General features: G+C 44.1%; 1 protein-coding gene across 3 annotated transcripts in view; it reads right to left on the reverse strand.

Moving 5' to 3' along the window:
• The window catches only part of CPNE4 (copine 4), a 262,001-nt gene extending 245,897 nt beyond the window's left edge, over positions 1 to 16,104 (reverse strand). The window contains exon 1 of one of the 3 annotated variants that reach the window (XM_078377351.1): positions 15,711 to 16,104. The gene's annotated coding sequence lies outside the window, so the exon portion shown is untranslated. The remainder of the gene's footprint in view (positions 1 to 15,710) is intronic. The other 2 variants (XM_078377352.1, XM_020806875.3) reach the window with 2 other exon arrangements.
• Between the last annotated feature and the right edge of the window lie 2,087 nt (positions 16,105 to 18,191).

Genomic DNA, 18,191 nt, shown 5'->3' on the forward strand with positions numbered 1-18,191 from the left:
TCTCTTTTTCTGATGCAATGCATGTATGCCTCCATTTTTAGAAAAAGGAATTATTTCCAAATAATTTATTTCATGTTATGTAAACAAGGGCACTATTTTGTTTTGTTCCAGTTCTATTCTGGAATTTTGGTGCAGTGATTCACCAGAAGATATTGGCTGTTATAAATCATTCCTTGAAGACAAGGCAGGCAGCTGGGCCTCAAAGCAGAGAAGAAATTGTCTTAGACAGGAGGTTTTCAGTGTTAAGGAATACAGTAAATTCCTAGTCATTTAATGTGTTCTCATTGGACTTCACTGTTTCTTACAGTATCATGCATCATTGAGCTGGTAGGCTTTCCAGATGAGTCCTGTGACACCTTAAAGATTGTTAAATTTACTATAGGATGAGATTTTTGTGGCGTGTCTACATACATTCCCAGAATAACATTTTATGAATCAACCACCTCAACTGGAGTGGAGACACTTGTCTGTTGCCCTGCCTTGGGCAGCAATATGTTCAGGCCAACCGCAATGCACGTATAACAGCACTGCTAAGAACTGCCATGCCCTTAAAAGTATACTACACAAATATGAGTCTCGCTGCTGTTTTGAAAGAAGGCCAAGGAATTGCTAGATCACATTTAGTACTGCTGGTGACAGGATCTCTGATTAATCACATCCCAAACTGTAACTGTAATGGCCACAACATTAATGTATGTTAATGATTAATAATCCAATCCTCGAATCACGTATATAATCTGTTCCACTCCCCACACAATGGAAGTTAGAAATTGCTTCTAAAAGAGCTCAGCTACCACTTTCCTCTGGCAGAAAAAAGGAGGGGCTAGTATCATCACAGAAATGGCTTTTCATTGACATTGCAGATTGTGTGCAGGAGAACGCGTTTCACCCGTGTTGCTGCTCATTTGATATCACACCCCACCAGGCTGGCCCTAGCATAAGGAAAAATGAAACAAGCACCTGAGGCAGCAGGCTCAGGATGTAATAAAAGGCAACCAATTGTTAACCATTATTACTGTGTCTCTACTATCTGGGAGGGAGAAATATTCTTGAGAGAGTTCTCCACAGACAATATGGGTGATCTTGGATATAATGTGCCTGGCAGCTTTGCCTTAGGCAGGAAAATGCCTTCCGCCAGCTCTGCCTTAGTTGGGTGGCATGGAGAAGACACAAATTACTTCACATGTAAGACTTCAACTGTATAGCTTAGAACAGGGGTCCCCAACCCCCGGTCCATGGCCCGGTGCTGGTCCGTGGCCTGGGCCAGACTTGGCCGCCGAGACAGACCTCCCACCCCCCACCTACATGCACTCACCCCTGCGCCGCCCATTTGCGCCTGCGCGTGTTTTCCAGCATGCCCGTGGGAGGGCCGCTCCACCATTTGCATATGCAAGGTCCCTGCAGAGCAGAGGGGGAGGCAGTGGTGATGGGTAGGGCGAGCTGGGGGTGGCTGCTTCTCCTGGCTGCGATAAAATGGATGGCCAGAGGCTTCAGCCTCCCTGTCCCAGACCAGAGCAGCAGAGCCCAGGAAGGAATCCCAAGTGCATCTCAGACTGCCTTGCCCCTCTTTCTTTCTCCTGCCTGGGAGCAATGTGCACACCACACATGGACACGGCTGCCAGTCCCCACCCCCTCAGTTTCCCACCTCTGTCCGAGTCCTTTGCAAAGCAGTTAACTTTTTCACTCGGCTTTCCAGGCCCCCCCCCCATATGAAGCTGCAGCCCGAGGGATGCTCTCCTCGCCGAGAAGGGGCAATAAAACTGGGGACACTGGGGGTGGTCGAGGTCTCAGCAGAAACCACCATATATCTTTATCGGAGCAAGATGGAGAGGACGTGGGAGTGCCTGAGCGTGGCCGTTTGACCCTGGCGATAGAGCAGGAATGAGAGCAAGAAAAGGTGGGAAGAAAGGGCATGGGAAAAAAGGGAGAGGGGGGAACCCCTTCTTCCCCTTTGCTCCAGGAGAAACGGTTTCGTAACTGCACCCCCCAATAGCCCAGGATAAGAAAACCAGCTTCTGCTGGGCAGCCACCCGTTTGCCCCCTCGTTGTGCCTGTCTCTGCCCCTCTTTGGGCTTTGGTGTGGTGGCGGTTTTTTCTTCTTTTTAATTTGATCTCTCGTAAAATCAAGAAGGAGAATGTGAAAGGGGGGAATGGCCAGGAGGAAGCAGGAGCAACCCAAGCGCTTCTCTTCATATCCCCCCATCCCCTATTTTCTTTCCCCTTCTCTCACTCTCTCTCTCTGCCCCATCTCTCTCTCTCTCTCTCTGCGCCCCGTTTCTCTCTCACACACACACACTCTCTGCCCCATCTCTCTCTCTCTCTCTCTGCGCCCCGTTTCTCTCTCACACACACACACTCTCTGCCCCATCTCTCTCTCTGGACCCCGTTTCTCTCTCTCTCTCTCTCTCTCTGCCCCATCTCTCTCTCTCTGTGCCCCATTTCTCTCTCTCTCTCTGCCCCCTCTCTGTGCCCCATTTCTCTCACACACACTTTCTCTCTGCCCCCTCTCTGCGCCCCATTTCTCTCTCACACACTTTCTCTCTGCCCCATCTCTCTGTGCCCTGTTTCTCTCACACTCACTCTCTCTCTGCCCCATCTCTCTCTCTGCGCCGTTTCTCTCTCACACTCACTCTCTGCCCCATCTCTCTCTCTCTGCGCCGTTTCTCTCTCTCTCTCACTCACTCTCTGCCCCATCTCTCTCTGCGCCCCTTTTCTCTCTCTCTCTCTCTCTCTCTGCCCCATCTGTCTCTCTCTCTCTCTCTCTGACCCCCCTCTCTTTTCCTCCATCTCCCCTTGCCCAACACCCGGTCTCTGCCTGCTTCCTTCCACTTCGTAGTCTCCTCCATTGTTTTGTGCATTAGTTTAGGGTGCATTAGTTTAGTTACAGAGGTGACAATGACACAGCCTGAGTTATTCCTCTTTTAGGTATTGTGCTCTTTTAATTTCCCCCCCTCTTCTCTTCCTTTGTGTGTGTGTATGTGTGTGTGTGTCTGAGGGGGAGAAAGAGAGAGGAGAGTGTGTGTATGTGTGTGCCCCCCATTCTCCTTCCCCTCACTTTTCTTTGCTTTCCTCATCCTCTCTTTCCCCTTCCCTTTCTTGTGATTGTGCATTTGTGTATGTGTGCATGTGAATGGATTTCTCTTTTACGGTGGGGGGGGAAGAAAGAAGAGGCTTGTTTTTCTGTAAAATAGGTTGCTTGTTAAATTCTGAAACTATGGATTCAAATAGGGGGTTTGGGTCGTGGAGCTCAGGCTACATATGTGCTTTGTATTTCAGATTATAGGGCAAACTGTCTTTGATTCATCTCTAAAGCTGTCTTTCCCCACCAAGTGAAGGTTGCATCAGATCATACACAAGAACCATACAGCAGGCATGCACAAACAATTGTGTTCTCCCCTGTTTTCTCTCTCCTTCAGTCACTATCCTAATTAAACACATGATGCTCTGGATCATTACTAATCTCTTCTTCATCTGTACCTCACTTCCCATCCTGTCCATGTTCACCTGCACCTGGGAAAGAGTTTCTAAGTGCCCTGTTTCATATATGGGACAGCTCTGGTGCTCTTGTCATTGATCTCCCTGTGAAGGCTGCAAGGTAAAGGTAAAGGTTCCCCTTGACATTTAGTCAGTCATGTCCGACTCTAGGGGGCGGTGCGCATCCCCGTTCCCAAGCCGTAGAGCCAGCGTTTGTCCGAAGACAGTTTCCGTTGTCACGTGGTCAGCGCGGCTGTACACGGAACGCTGTTTACCTTCCCACCGAGGTGGTACCTATTTATCTACTCGCATTTACATGCTTTTGAACTGCTAGGTTGGCGAGGAGCTGGGACAAAGCGACGGGAGCTTACTCCGTCATGTGGATTCGATCTTACAACTGCTGGTCTTCTGACCCTGCAGCACACAAAGGCTTCTGTGGTTTAGCCCGCAAAGAGGACCCTTAATATGGAACCAGGGGAACGGGAACTATTGGCCAGAATCCCATTGGACTGTATGTTTTGTGTAACTTGCCAGAGCTAATTGTGGCTAGTTGAGGAGGTGTCAGGGTGGGTCTCAGGTTGGTTGCATAATTCAGAGCATGAACAGGGCCATGACCAAGACTCATCCGAACACCTTGTCAATTAGCTGCAGTTAGCTGTATCAAGTTATGCAGACCTTGCCCACATACTAGTAAGATTTCATCCATTGGCTCAAATCTTGTGCAGTTACACAAAAGGCATAAGTTTTAGACACAAATTACCCAAAATGAGGAACTTTCTGTAGACATCTGCTGCATGCAGATAATATCTATGGAGATTTCTTAATGAAAGGCAATTTGTGTCTAAATGTTTTAATTTTGCATTGCTGTGCAACAGAATTTAAGCCATTGACATATTTTACTTAACATTCCTGAGCTTATGTGGCACAATGTGCTGCTGTGCTGATTTTTAAATTAAGAGCTACAGTGGATATAAAAAGTTTACACACCCCTGTTAAAATGTCAAGCGTCTGTGATGTAAAAAAATGAGACAAAGATAAATAATTTCAGAACTTTTTCCACCTTTAATGAGACCTATGAACTGTACAACGCAGTTGAACAGCAAACTGAAATCTCTTAGGTGGAGGGAAATAAAAATAAAAAACTGAAATAATATGGTTGCATCTGTGTACAAACCTTAAACTAATACTTAGTTGAAGCATCTTTTGATTTTATTACAGCACTAAGCCTTTTTGGGCTTGAGTCTATCAGTATGGCACATCTTGATTTGGCAATATTTGCCCACTCTCCTTTGCCAAAACGCTCCAAATCTGTCAGATTGCAAGGGCGTCTCCTGTGCACAGCCCTTTTCAGATCACCTCATGGATATTCAATTAGATTCAGGTCTGGGCTCTGGCTGGACCATTCCAAAATGTTAATCTTCTTCTGGTGAAGCCATTCCTTTGCTGATTCGGATGTATGCTTTGGGTCGTTGTCATGCTGAAAGATGAAGTTCCTCCTCATGTTCAGCTTTCTAGCAAAAGCCTGAAAGTTTTGTGCCAATACTGACTGGTATTTGGAACTGTTCATAATTTCCTCTACCTTGACTAAGGTCCCTGTCTCAGCTGAAGAAAAACAGCCCCAAAGCATGATGCTGCCACCATCATGCTTCACTTTGGGTATGGTGTTCTTTTGGTGATGTGCAATGTTGTTTTTGCACCAAACATATCTTTTGGAATTAGGGCTGAAAAGTTCAACCTTGGTTTCATCAGACCATAACACTTTTTCCCCACATGTTTTTGGGAGACTTCATATGTTTTTGTGCAAAATTTAGCCAGGTTTGGATGTTTTTCTTTGTAAGAAAAGGCTTCTCTCTTGCCAGTCTACCCCATAGCCCAGACATATAAAGAATACGGGAGATTGTTGTCACATGTTCCACACAGCCAGTACTTGCCAGATATTCCTGCAGCTCCTTTAATGTTGCTGTAGGCCCCTTGGCAGGCTCTCTGACCAATTTTCTTCTAGTCTTTTCATCACTTTTGCGGGGACGTCCAATTCTTGGTAATGTGACTGTTGTGCCATATTTTCTCCACTTGATTATGACTGCCTTCACTGTGTTCCATGGTACTGTATATCTAATGCCTTGGAAATTCTTTTGTACCCTTCTCCTGACTGATACCTTTTTAACAATGAGATCCCTCTGATGCTTTCAAAGCTCTCTGTGGACCATGGCTCCTGCTGTAGGATGTGACTAAGAAAATGTCAGGAAAGACCTACGTACTAGCATAGCTGATCTTTATTTGGGATTCCTCAGAGGCACTTTAAATGATGGCATAACATACTACTGCATAACAAGTACTCCCATGCATGGACGCCCCCCCATTCATGGACACCAGCGGTGGCAGCCCCCCCCCCCGGTCCTTGGAAGAATGGTCTTCAACAAAACTGGTCCCTGGCATTAAAAAGGTTGGGGACCACTGGCTTAGAATAACTGATATTTTCCTTTAAAGCAGTGGTTCTCAAATTTGGGCCTCCAAAAGTTTTCAGACTAAAACTCCCATAAGCCTTCGCCACTAGCTGTGGTTTTTGGGAGCTCCTACCCAAAGTAGGGAACCACTGCTTTAAAGCAAGATTCATGAGGACTATGCACCTTATTTTCCAGGCGGTTAAGATTCCAGAAGCCCCTGTAAGTGCTAAACACCTTCAAAGCAGAGCATATGCTTCCTTTATATCTTGTATAGACTTTATATGATAGAGAACTATGAAGCGGCCTCCAGAAGTTGGACCACACTTCCCAACATCTGCTGCCATCTGTGATGCTGGCTAGGGCTGATGGGAGTTGTAGTTCACCAACCTCTGCAGGGCTCTGCTTTATCTTGTTTTCAAGATGGTGTGTCTTATTTTCAAGATCACAGGTCTACGCAGGAGGTTTCTGGCCATGCTAACAAGAGCAAACCAAACATCAGCTGTGCAATTTGCAATTTAATAAACTGTAAATGTTCCCTTTGTCACAAAAATTCAGTGGTGTGGCAAGAGCAGGAGACCCATGTCCTGGTAAGGCCAAGATGAGCAATACGGTCCTCTCTATAAATGTCAGCCACACTGGTTTCAGGCTGAAACATCCCTTTTTAAACACACAATATCTATCACACTTTATATATGTAATTTGCCCTCAGCCAGTTCTAAGCAGAATGTTATTTTCCTATGGTGTAACAATGGGGGAGCACAGTTGTCTGGAAAAATCCATATATTTATCGCACATGCACTACAGGCAAGCACAGAGCTAAGCAGATTTTACACGTTCAGATCTATTTGCTCTTCATCAGAACACTGAGATATATACCAACTCTTAAACTGTGCTGCAAAAAATATATATATACTTAAGTAAAGATGATACATTTAGCACTTAAGTGGTGAAAGATGTATTTTTTTATTCATTGTCTGGGATAGTCCTCACCTACATAGTTTTGAATTAATGTATTGCAATTTATTTAGAGCTCTATTAGTAGATGAACCAGCTCTACACTCCTAGCCCATAGCACCAGGACATTAATTTCTAACACAGACTCCCTATTTCTTAATAAATGAAGCCCTAACCCTTCATATATTTATTTTTTTCAGTTCAGTTTCGCTAATATGTAGCAGAAACCTTGACAATCTGGAAGCCCTGGAACATTTCTTCGTTCTCTTCAATGGAGCAGGCTGCATACAAATGCAATTTGTGCGCACTTCCCAGGGAGTAATTCCCACTGGACTTGGTGGGATTTCCTTCTACTTACACATCCAGAGGATAACGTCTCCATTGTGTATTTTCAAACAGCCGTGTACAACACAATGGAAATGTACAGCGACAGAAGGAAATGAGGAGTGGAAATGCAAAATGACAAATTACAATCCTTTTGCAAGCGCTGTTCATAAGCAATATCCTTTGCAGAGCAAAATAAGAAGCACAGTCTTTTAAAACAAAGCTGAGGAACACGTGGCCCCCCCAGTTGCTGCTAGACTACAACTCCCATTATTCTCAGCCATTCACTATGCTGCTAGGGTTGATCACAGCTTGTGTCCAGCAACAAAACCTCAGTCTGTGTCACCCGATCTCCGCAGGCCTCGCTCTTATGGGTTGCCATGCCAAGAGAGGCAAAGACCACCTCAACGAGCGATCAGTCCTTCTCAAGCGTGGTCCCATCATTGTGGAATGGGTTTCCGTTAGAGATTTGCCAGGCCCCCTCCCTCCCAGTTTTCAAGGGGATATTAAAGACTGTATTTTAAAAGAATCTTTTAAAGACATCCTCCCACTGGGTTAGCTATGTATGTACATACTACCTGGTCCTGCCATTATTTAGTTTTTAGTTAAGTTTTGCTTCTGGCTTTAATTTTTATTTGTGCTGTCAACGGATGTTGATTTTGTGGTGCGGGGTTTGATGGGTTAATTTTTCTTTTTACTGTTAACTGCTCAGGGTAGTGCTTGACAATAAGTTGTGTGGTGTATAAATATTCAAAACAAACAGACCAACATTCGGAGTCTGTGTCTCCATTTCAAGAGAGATACATGATGCTCTAAAACATGTGCAGTATTTTGATTGTAGTTCTATATCTCCTAATCTCAGAGTACAACTCACTGAATTCAAAGAGGCTTACTTCTGAGTAGAGACAAACAAGATTTCACTCTTAATCAAGAAAAAATTGTAGGTCATGTTTAGGATTGCAGCCTTAGGAAGACCACAGCCAAATCAATCTTTTGCATAATACCAGTGCTGCTAAGATTGACTTTAACTCTATGGCAAATCCCCAAACAATTTTGATATTACTTTTCTCCATGAGACCCAAGAGTTAAATGCTAATTTGTTATATGTACATTATATTTACTCCATTAAAATCCTACAGCTCTTCATTTTCCAATTTAAAGCTGAACAGGAGGAGCTAACAAACTGGGGAGAGTAAAAGAAGATTAAAATGATCAACACAGAAAGTGATGGTGACACGACAACAAAAACACATACTGGGTTGGATCCAGGTTTTATCAAGTTGAAGAGTAAACCTACTGAAATTAATAGAATTTAAATAGGTTATAATTAATTTGCAAGTCTTTGATTTCAATGGGTCTACTGCAAGCACAGAAAGATTGTAATCCAATTTATCATTTTAAATGAGAGTATTTTTTTAAAAAACACAGTCGCGTATCAAACTCCATTTCTAAAGAAGCTGGCCAGAACTCAATGGCCAGAATTCTATTAGTCATCTCTGCTGGCATTAAGTTCAATGGAGTAAATATCAGCAGTGAATTGCTGCTGGTTCAAATAGCATTGCTTGTATTTCTTGATGCACACCAGTTGCATGATGAGAAGCACAAGTGCTTGACTAGCAGCAATTCACTCCTGGCATTTATGCCGCTGAAGTTAGAGCTGGGATAAATATTCCATTGGATTCTGGTCAACAACACATTAAGAATGCTTCTACCCATCAAAATCAAGAGACACAAGCAAAAAAAAAAAACAGTGTTATTAACTATTCTGTGCAAAAAATAATTCTGGTGCTCTTAAAGGTTCCACTGCAATGTTGTGTTTCATGTTACACATTCAGAGTCAGGATCAATGCCTCAACACCTAGGGTCTTTACTTATTTATTCATATCAGAGCATTGCACAATTTAAAATTATGGACGAATATGAAATATATGTAAAATTAAAAACAAATGAAAATGTTAAGATAGATTATCTTTGACCAGAAGCAAGCGACTTCAATAGCATTATCTGGCCACCTGCATGATCTTACATGGCGGGGCATAAATTGCATGCACTTGTTGAATATCTCCACAGTTGCAAAAAAATTGTCCTGTATCTAAGTAGCTGCATTTTACTTGATTGTTCTTTGATCACCTAGGTGAAGTTAGCTTTTGGCTAGTCAAGGAAGAAAAAAAAATTCTTCCCTTCCTCATCCTTGCATCCACCTAAATGCCTTGAAATCTCTCTGGTTGAACAGCCACAAGCCTCCATGAATAATGGAGAGGGGGGTGGCATGGGGCACAGCAGGAGACATGAAAGCTTATGCAATCATACATTTGTCAGCATTGTTACTTCAACTTCACATAAGATCAAACCGTTGTAGGTATTGGTTGTTAACTGGCAAGCTGGTGTATTATGAGGTGGCAATACTTGCTCCACATGGATGCCTCAGTTGGTAGGTTCAACTCTTTCAAAGCAGGAGACTCAAAAATGAATTTTCTAAAATAGCTCAGCAGCGTGTCCCAAAGAAACCTATCCGGAGCAAAGTTATTTGATCAAGTTTATATTGCAGGCTTAGAGCCAAGTATATAATGCACCTCAATTGCTAACCTTGGAATCCTTAAACAGGGTGCACTTCCCCCTGACTTTAATATTACAGGCTATCTTACAAAGAGTAATAATGTGCCCAGCCTATTCCAAGTTCCATAAAGGAAAAATAATGGATATGCTTCAGTTTGAGCCATAGTGTCGCATGTGTACAAACCCACAAAATACACCTTATGAACTGTTTGAAAGGTGGAGTGGTTGTTTACCTCTTTACTCTATCATGCCTAAAATTAAATTGCATAATTTGTTTTTCTGTTACTTTTAGGGAGACATTCAACTTTTTTCCCCCAGAAAAAAATTGTGGAAATGCAGCACTATTGGTATCATATTTTATACAAAATAAATGGAGGAGAAACCAACTGAGAGAATTCATGGATGTAGGGAAAGCTGGATGTATAAAGAAATGTGGGTTACGCATAGAGAACATGAAAGAAGACTTAAATAAGTCAGTTCAGTAGATTCCAGTGAGATACCTGAAGAAGAGTTTAAGCTAACATTAAAAATGTAGAGCTCCAGGTGGATCATGATTTAACTCACGATTTAAGTTAAAAAATCAAAATGTTTGAAAGCTGAAATTTTTAAAATAATTTTTTTACATATTGAAATCAATTTTATTTTTTAACAAAATCACTGATTTTTATCCACCCTGAGCTACATCCGTTACTCTTAACTAGCCTAGACTCATTTAATGAACTGAAGTCAATACTTATGTAAGTACCATGGATTCGATGGGGCTTTTTTAGTTGGGGCTAATAATTAGATTTAGCCATTATTTACAAACCTCAATCATCTGTTTTTATGTTACTCCTGAAAAATTAATGTATTCCCTCCCCCCCAAAAAAACTGGCAAACAATCAGAATGAAGTTTATCTGGAAACAAGCCAGGCACAGAGTTGGTTCGCATACATATGCAGTGTGGCTACACAACTTTCTAGGAAAGCTGAAATGCTCTCTTTCACAGAACTATTAAAGCAACAGGAGCCCCATCCTGCTCTTCCCGTGGCCAACCTACAGGCATCTTTCAAAGGCTGCATCATCTACTGAAGATGCTCACATATCAATAGGCCAGCCCAGAGAAAAGGTTAACCACAATGGTCAGAATCCTACTGGTGACTTAAACTCACATCAGGGAATGCACATAAGCTGCAGCTACAGATTGCCAGTCATCAACAAGGTACTGGTTGGGTTCCTAGGCACACACCCAAGAACACAAGCAGCACTTCAATGAGTAGCAATTTCCTGCTGTGACTTACATGATTTTTCTTAGGCTAGTATAAATTGCCAACAGGATTCTGGTCATCGGGTTGGAACCAGAAGACTTAGTACAGAAACATTTAAAGTAGACCTAATGGGACTGCTCAGAGTATGACTGAGACTAGAGCAAAACCAATGCTTTTCAATTAAGATAGCATACAATGTCAGTAGTCATCATTTTGGGGTACAAGATCAATGGCATTCTGGGGCTGTAGTTTACGGAAGGAACTTTTCCACCCTGTGCCTTGTTGCATGACAGATTCAGCCGCTTTGCCTGCAAAACATCCCAGGTGCTATTCCTAGCATCGCCAGTAAAAAGGGATCAGAAAAGAGGTAATAGAAAACGATGCCCGGAACTCTAGAGAACTCAGACTCTAAAGAGAGTTCCAGGGGCAAAAGGTTGCCCAGCACCCACCAAAGTTGCCCATCCTTGATGTGTCCAGCAACAGTACCTGAGCTTGGGGCCCTATATGTCCCTGTCAGCATGGTCCTGATCATAAGGGAAATGGCCAGAAAACTTTGGGCTGCAGTTCTTAGTCTTCTGCATGGTCTGGGAAAACGAGTGATTCATATTGGCAAATAAATGGGGTTTTGGGGGTGTTCTAAGACTGGGATCTCAGTGAAAGCAAGACGGGCCAGTTGTTCCATAGGTATATTTCTATACTGCAAATCTGATACTAAAGCCCATTGAACTCATTAGGAGTTAGATCCAGTTTAAATGTTAAAAAAGTCTCTTACACACACACACAGAGAGAGAGAGAGGGAGGGAGAGAGAGAGAGAGAGAGAGAGAGGAACCCAGCTTCACCCAAACAACATTTACCGCAGTTGGCAATCCCATTTTTCAGCCAGGGTCTCTTCTGCCAGTATACAATCAATATTCACATGCCCATAGGATACCCACTACTCTTGAATGCTTAAGTGCAGCAAGCATAGTCACAGCGCACTCCAATATATTCCCAGTGAATTTCATGGGGGTTACTCCCAGGTAACACATTGCCATCCTCTGCATGAGATGTTCAGATTCCCTTTCCCCCCTCACACAGCCACCTTCACCTTTAAATGAAGTCTTTCTCCCAAGTAAACATGCTTAAGGTCAGGCTTCTCACCTGTTTCTGAACCCATTCCCACTCTTAAAACAGTTCCCACACCATCCCCTGGTAAGATGGTCATGCTGGTGGGGAGGGGGGGTTCTGGAAATTGTAGTTGAGACAGTTACTTTCCTGAGTTGTGTTCTCCAGAAATCACTGCATGCTACAAAACTTGTCTCCAAATAAGTCTTTTTGAATTCAGGATGACCTGTAGGCCTAGCGCTCTGAAACTTCAAGCAAAATGTCTGTTCCCTAGATCTATTCTTTCTTTCTACCCTTCTGAACAGGCATGAAAAGAAGGAGACTTGTGTTTATCTGACGTAAACATTACACTTTTTTAAAAAGGTGCACCTTTTCTCTAATCCAAGATTTCTAATTACCATTTCCAAAAGTAAGGGAAAATAAGGTCACCACTGAATAGAAGGGACAACCCATATCCTAATTTGAACTCAGGTAAAAAGTTCTGCCCCTCCACACACACACACCTTCATTACAGGCGGACTTCCTCTTCTCAGCTCTATGGCAGAATCATCTCTAGGGCAGAAAAAAATGCCGATAAGCTGCTACCCAGCCCTTTGTCTGGTAGCAAATCGGAAGCCAAAGTACTCGTCTCCCTACAGAACTGGAGAGAGGGGATATGCAACCTCGGATCTTTTTTACCTCCTTCCGCACACAATGTTTGGGGATTTTTTCTCCAAAGTTGCAATCCCAACTTACATATTGACCTCAGCCCCACTGATTTCAATCGGACCTACTGCTCACTAAAAAACATTTTTGCTCAAGTCCTTCTCAAATAACACAGAAACCACTCATGTAGTTCTCAAACCATGTTCCACTGCATACGTGTAGGAGAGAAATAGGAAGAAAAATCCAACGTACATCCTAGCCTATCAAGGTTTTTGCATCAGAAGGTTTTTAAGAAAAATGTCAGTCACACTTTAAAAAAAAGTTATTACTCAAGCCAAGCCTGCATTTCATGACCAATTTTGCCATATTAAAAGCATGGCCTTGAGACTAGAAATTTCAGCAATAGTGACTTACCCTTTTTTTTAAAAAAAGCAGCAACTATTTTATATCTTCCATGCCAATATTGTTGCATATTAAATACATTGATTCTTATAGAATATGCAACAAATACCCCTTCCTTATGTTTTCCAATAAAATGTCTCCCTATCAGACATTCTTCAGTGATCTCTTGTGTACTGGTGGCTGGTTAACTCAGTGGTTTAGGTTTCTGTCTGCAAAGCCAGAGGTTGTGAGTTATATTCCCCACTGTGCCAGCCTGTGCAGCCTTGGGCAAGCTGTACAGTCCCCGATTGCCCCCAGAAGATGGGAATGGTAAACCACTTCTGAGTATTCTCCACTTAGAAAACTCTGAGAAAAGCTGCCATGAGAATTGACTTGACAGGACATTATGATTACTGTATTGTTGTGTAGTGTCTTTGCTGCTTCTGTTGCTATTGTGCAAACACAGCAAGTACTTTAGGCAGTCGGTTACAGTACTTCTCTATGAACTGCTGCACATACACGCTCACTCCGATGGAGTGTTTTAGATGGTCCGATTTAAAGCTAAGTGGGGATTGTGCAGATCTTTGCAGCAAATGCAACAACTTTGGATCAAAGATGCAATCCCTCCCACTTGTGCTCAAAACCTCCTTCCTGCTGCTTGCAGTTGGTCCCAAACCAGGGATTCTCCATATTGGGGTATCACTCTACCTTTCCTCACATACAGCCAAGCTAGCCAGATGTGCGAGAGTCCAGCAGCTGGGAGACCCAAGCTTTGGGAATACTGGCACAGGGCAAGCATCAAAAGCAGTAGTAGAAGAAAGGGGGACTTATTATTTCCATACTTTTGCAGCCCACTGTATCTGTAAAGCTGAAGTCAATCAACAAGATTGAAACTATCAGCCTTCTTATTACTGTTTCTAGTTTAGAGGTGGAGGATTAAGGCCAGGACAAAGCAAGTTACCTTACTCTTGTGCAACGATATGATAAATCCAAACAATTCTCACATAGTTGTCTATTCTCAGTCCTATGAATCATCCTGCTAGGGAAGAAACATCGAAAAAAACCAGAGCTCCTGTACTTTAAATAATGGTGTCAAAAAGGGTATTTCAACAGATGGTGCCACAGCAGCTGGAATTCCCTCTCCTATGCAAGTGTTAAAGGTACAGGAGCCCTAGGTTCTTCTCCTGTGTGGCCACCCAACACCCTCTCTCAAAGATGTCCCCCCCCCTTATAAATAATAATTTTAAAAAACACAGTCAACTCAACTGACCCCCAGAAAAGATTATAGTGAGGTCAGGGAAAAATGAATACACCTCCCCCCCTGCCTTGCTTCTCTGAAGAGTCTACTGGGATTCTCTAGGCGATCCCAAGGGATCACGAGGGAGTAGGGAGCATGCTTATCTGGAAGGAAGACCTGCGGAGCTCAGTGTGGCACTTACTCCCTGGTAAACCTGCCCAGGCTTGCAGGCAGAGCCGAGCCCGCAATATGAGCAGCACTACCTGTGAATGAGCACACAGAGCACAAGCCATGCGAGTTCAAGGCAGTAGTTTGGAAACTAAAGACAGGGCTTTTTAAGCAAAGTCAGCCCACCATCCTTTTTTTAAAAGGAAAAAGAAATTGTTTTGTAGACTGGTCTCAGACACCAAAGGGACCAATCCAGTGGATGCTGAAACAGGAAACCAGAACAGGAGACTCTCTGAGGTGTCAAAACAAACACTGGCTGAGCAATGAGAAGCTAACTTTCCATTTGGCTTTATTTTGTTCTTTTCTGGGTTGCCCGAACCGACTTCAGGGTTTGTACAATGAAACACAGAAATATCGTTAAGGCATAAACAAACATGCAACAGAGACACGCACACGGAAGCCCATGTAGGCGGATCTTTCTATATATGCACAATGAAACACAGATAGGTCCAGGTATAGCTTCTGTGTATGAATCCAATTATTATTACTTCCCCGCCCCTATAGAAAAGTGGAAACCTGTACTCCAGATATAAGGATGTTTTATTCCTGCTCTGGCTGTGTCTGGTGCACACCTTTTACCTAGATCCTAGGTAACATTATTGGGAAGGGAGCAAAGTCGGCGGAATCCCACGCTGAGAGAAGACTACTTTTATAGTCCGTCGGAAAACTCACGCAGGTTCACACGAGCAGATTCCGTCCGCTCAAACAGAAAAGGGGGTTTGGTTGATCAAGTGCCCTCCAGGGATTCAATATATTGATATTTGATACACGCATGTATTCATACGCCTCTCTCTCTCTCTCTCGGGATCAGTGACCCTCGGTCCAATCTGAAAAATCAAAGCTTTACACGTGAGTCTCGGGTGGGTCTCTCCGAGCTTTTTACAAACTTCCCCACGTGAGATCGGGCTGCGATCGCCTTTCACCTGCGCGAAAGGAGAAATGTGTGTGCGTGCGTGCGCGCGTGCGAGAGAGAGTAGATCGAGATCTTGAAAGGGATGCAAGAATGAAAAGAAGGAGTGGATCCTACCTCCCCACCCCCACCCCCCTAAACATACACACACACGGCGAACCTGGCTCGGGAGGAAAAGTTCGCCCGAGGACCCGACCCGCTTTACCTGAGCCACCGATCGGGAAGGAAAGACGGGCTGGGCGCGCAGGCACGGCGGCGGGCTCGCCCCGGACCGCGAGCGAGAGGGACCTCCCGGGCTCTCTTCGCCAAGCCGCCCTTCCCGCCGCTGCTGCTGCTGCTTCTGCGGGAACGACGGGGAAGGGGATGATGCCGGCGGCGCCGCTGGCGATCGGGGCGGCGGCGGCGGGGGGGGGCGTCAGGAGAGGAGTGTCATCCCTCCGCAAAGCCCAGCTCCATCTTCCCCGCTTGGGCCAAGAAGGGTTCCGCTCGCTTCGGGATGCGGAGGCAAGGCGGGCGAGCGGCGAGCGGAGCTTCGCGCCAGGCGAGAGATGCCCACCTTCTGAAGAGTCCGCCCGCCCGCCCGGGCGCTTTGGCTCAGGAGGGAGACGGAGCCACCGCGTTCTCTCGCACGCCCCCTGGAGGTGACCGGCTGATATAGCGTCGCGCTGCTCCTCCTCCCGGTGCCCGGCCTGCGCGCTTGTGTTTGACACGCTCGGGGTTTCAGGGGGAGCCCGCGAACTGAAAATAGCAGAAGGGATTGGGGGGGGCGCGGGGGCGGAGGGGGAGAGAAAGACTTTCCTCCCGGGACACATTTGAGCGAAGACGAGGCGCTGGCTGTGTCCAAGTACAGTCCAGCCTTCCCAGTCGCTAAAAACGCGCCGCCTTGCAGAGCTCAAGTGGAGGAAAAGAGTTGGGGAGAAAAAAAACCGATGCCGTCTTGTCCAAATTTTACGGATTAAGATTTGAGCTGCAACCAGGATTTGCGCTTGGCTCTTTAAAGAGCAACGAACTCCAAAACGCGGCACTTTTGCCCGTTTCGGAAGTTCGACCGAGCGGGCTACAGCCTGCCCCTGTTGGCGATTTTATTTCTATTTCCTTGAGTGTTTCAGGTAGTAACGGTTTGAGAGCGGCTTGTAAGGAAAAGCCCGCGTCCCGGTTGTGAAGTTAAAAACCAGCCGACATCGTATTTAGAAGGAGAGGAAAGCACGAAGTGGGATTTTATCAGACTTGCAAGCTCTGTTGAATGTATTAACCAACTAAAGCTTGGTGGATTAACCCACAAAAGCCAATTGTGAATTGGTGATGGCAAGTTTTAATTGATTTTAATGACAAGTTAAATGCAGACCTACTGTTTGAAAAGAACGCTTTTGGACCAAGCATACTATAAGCAATAAGATACTGTATAAAGCTGTTTCCCCCTTCTTAAAAATAGTCATTGTCTCAGTTTATGAGTGTGTGTCTTCTTACATTATCTTGATATCTTACTATGATACTTATATTGATATATTCAGTATAATAAATAGTTACTGAATAACCATTTAAGCTACTTTAGTGGGCGAGAGCAGTGATTGGATTTTGTCACATGCGTTCATTTATTTACTGGTTATGTTCATATCATGCACCAGATTATGGAGAAAGCCAGAGAGTTCCAGAAAAACATCTACGTCTGCTTCATTGACTATGCAAAAGCCTTTGACTGTGTGGACCGCAACAAACTATGGCAAGTTCTTAAAGAAATAGGAGTGCCTGACCACCTTATCTGTCTCCTGAGAAATCTATATGTGGGACAGGAAGCAACAGTTAGAACTGGATATGGAACAATTGATTGGTTCAAATTTAGGAAAGGAGTGCGACAAGGCTGTATATTGTTTCCCTGCTTATTTAACTTATATGCAGGATACATCATGCGAAAGGCTGGATTGGAGGAATCCCAAAACGGAATTAAGATTGCCAGAAGAAATATCAACAACCTCAGATATTTTATTTATTTATTTATTTATTTATTTATTTATTTATTTATTTATTTATTTATTTATTTATACCCCACCTATCTGGCAGATGATACCACTTGGATGGCAGAAATTGAGGAGGAATTAAATAACCTCATAATGAGGGTGAAAAAGGAGAGCGCAGAAAATGGTCTGAAGCTCATCATCAAAAAAACTAAGATCATGGCCACTGGTCCCATCACCTCCTGGCAAATAGAAAGGGAAGATATGGAGGCAGTGACAGATTTTACCTTCTTGGGCTCCATGATCACTGCAGATGGTGACAGCAGCCACAAAATTAAAAGACACCTGCTTCTTGGGAGGAAAGCAATGACAAACCTAGACAGCATCTTAAAAAGCATCATCTTGCCGACAAAGATCCACATAGTCAAAGCTATGTTTTTTTTTCCGGTAGCAATGTATGGAAGTGAGAGCTGGACCATCAAGAAGGCTGATCGCCAAAGAATTGATGCTTTTGAATTGTGGTGCTGGAGGAGACTCTTGAGAGTCCCCTGTACTGCAAAGAGAACAAACCAATCCATTTTGAAAGAAATCAACCCTGAGGGTTCACTGGAAGGACAGATCCTGAAGCTGAGGCTCCAATACTTTGGACATCTCGTAAGAAGAGAAGACTCCCTGGAAAAGACCCTGATGTTGGGAAAGTGTGAGGGCAAGAAGAGAAGGGAACGATAGAGGGC

Source organism: Pogona vitticeps, chromosome 6 (assembly GCF_051106095.1).
Source record: "Pogona vitticeps strain Pit_001003342236 chromosome 6, PviZW2.1, whole genome shotgun sequence".
NCBI classification, from domain to species: domain Eukaryota; kingdom Metazoa; phylum Chordata; class Lepidosauria; order Squamata; family Agamidae; genus Pogona; species Pogona vitticeps.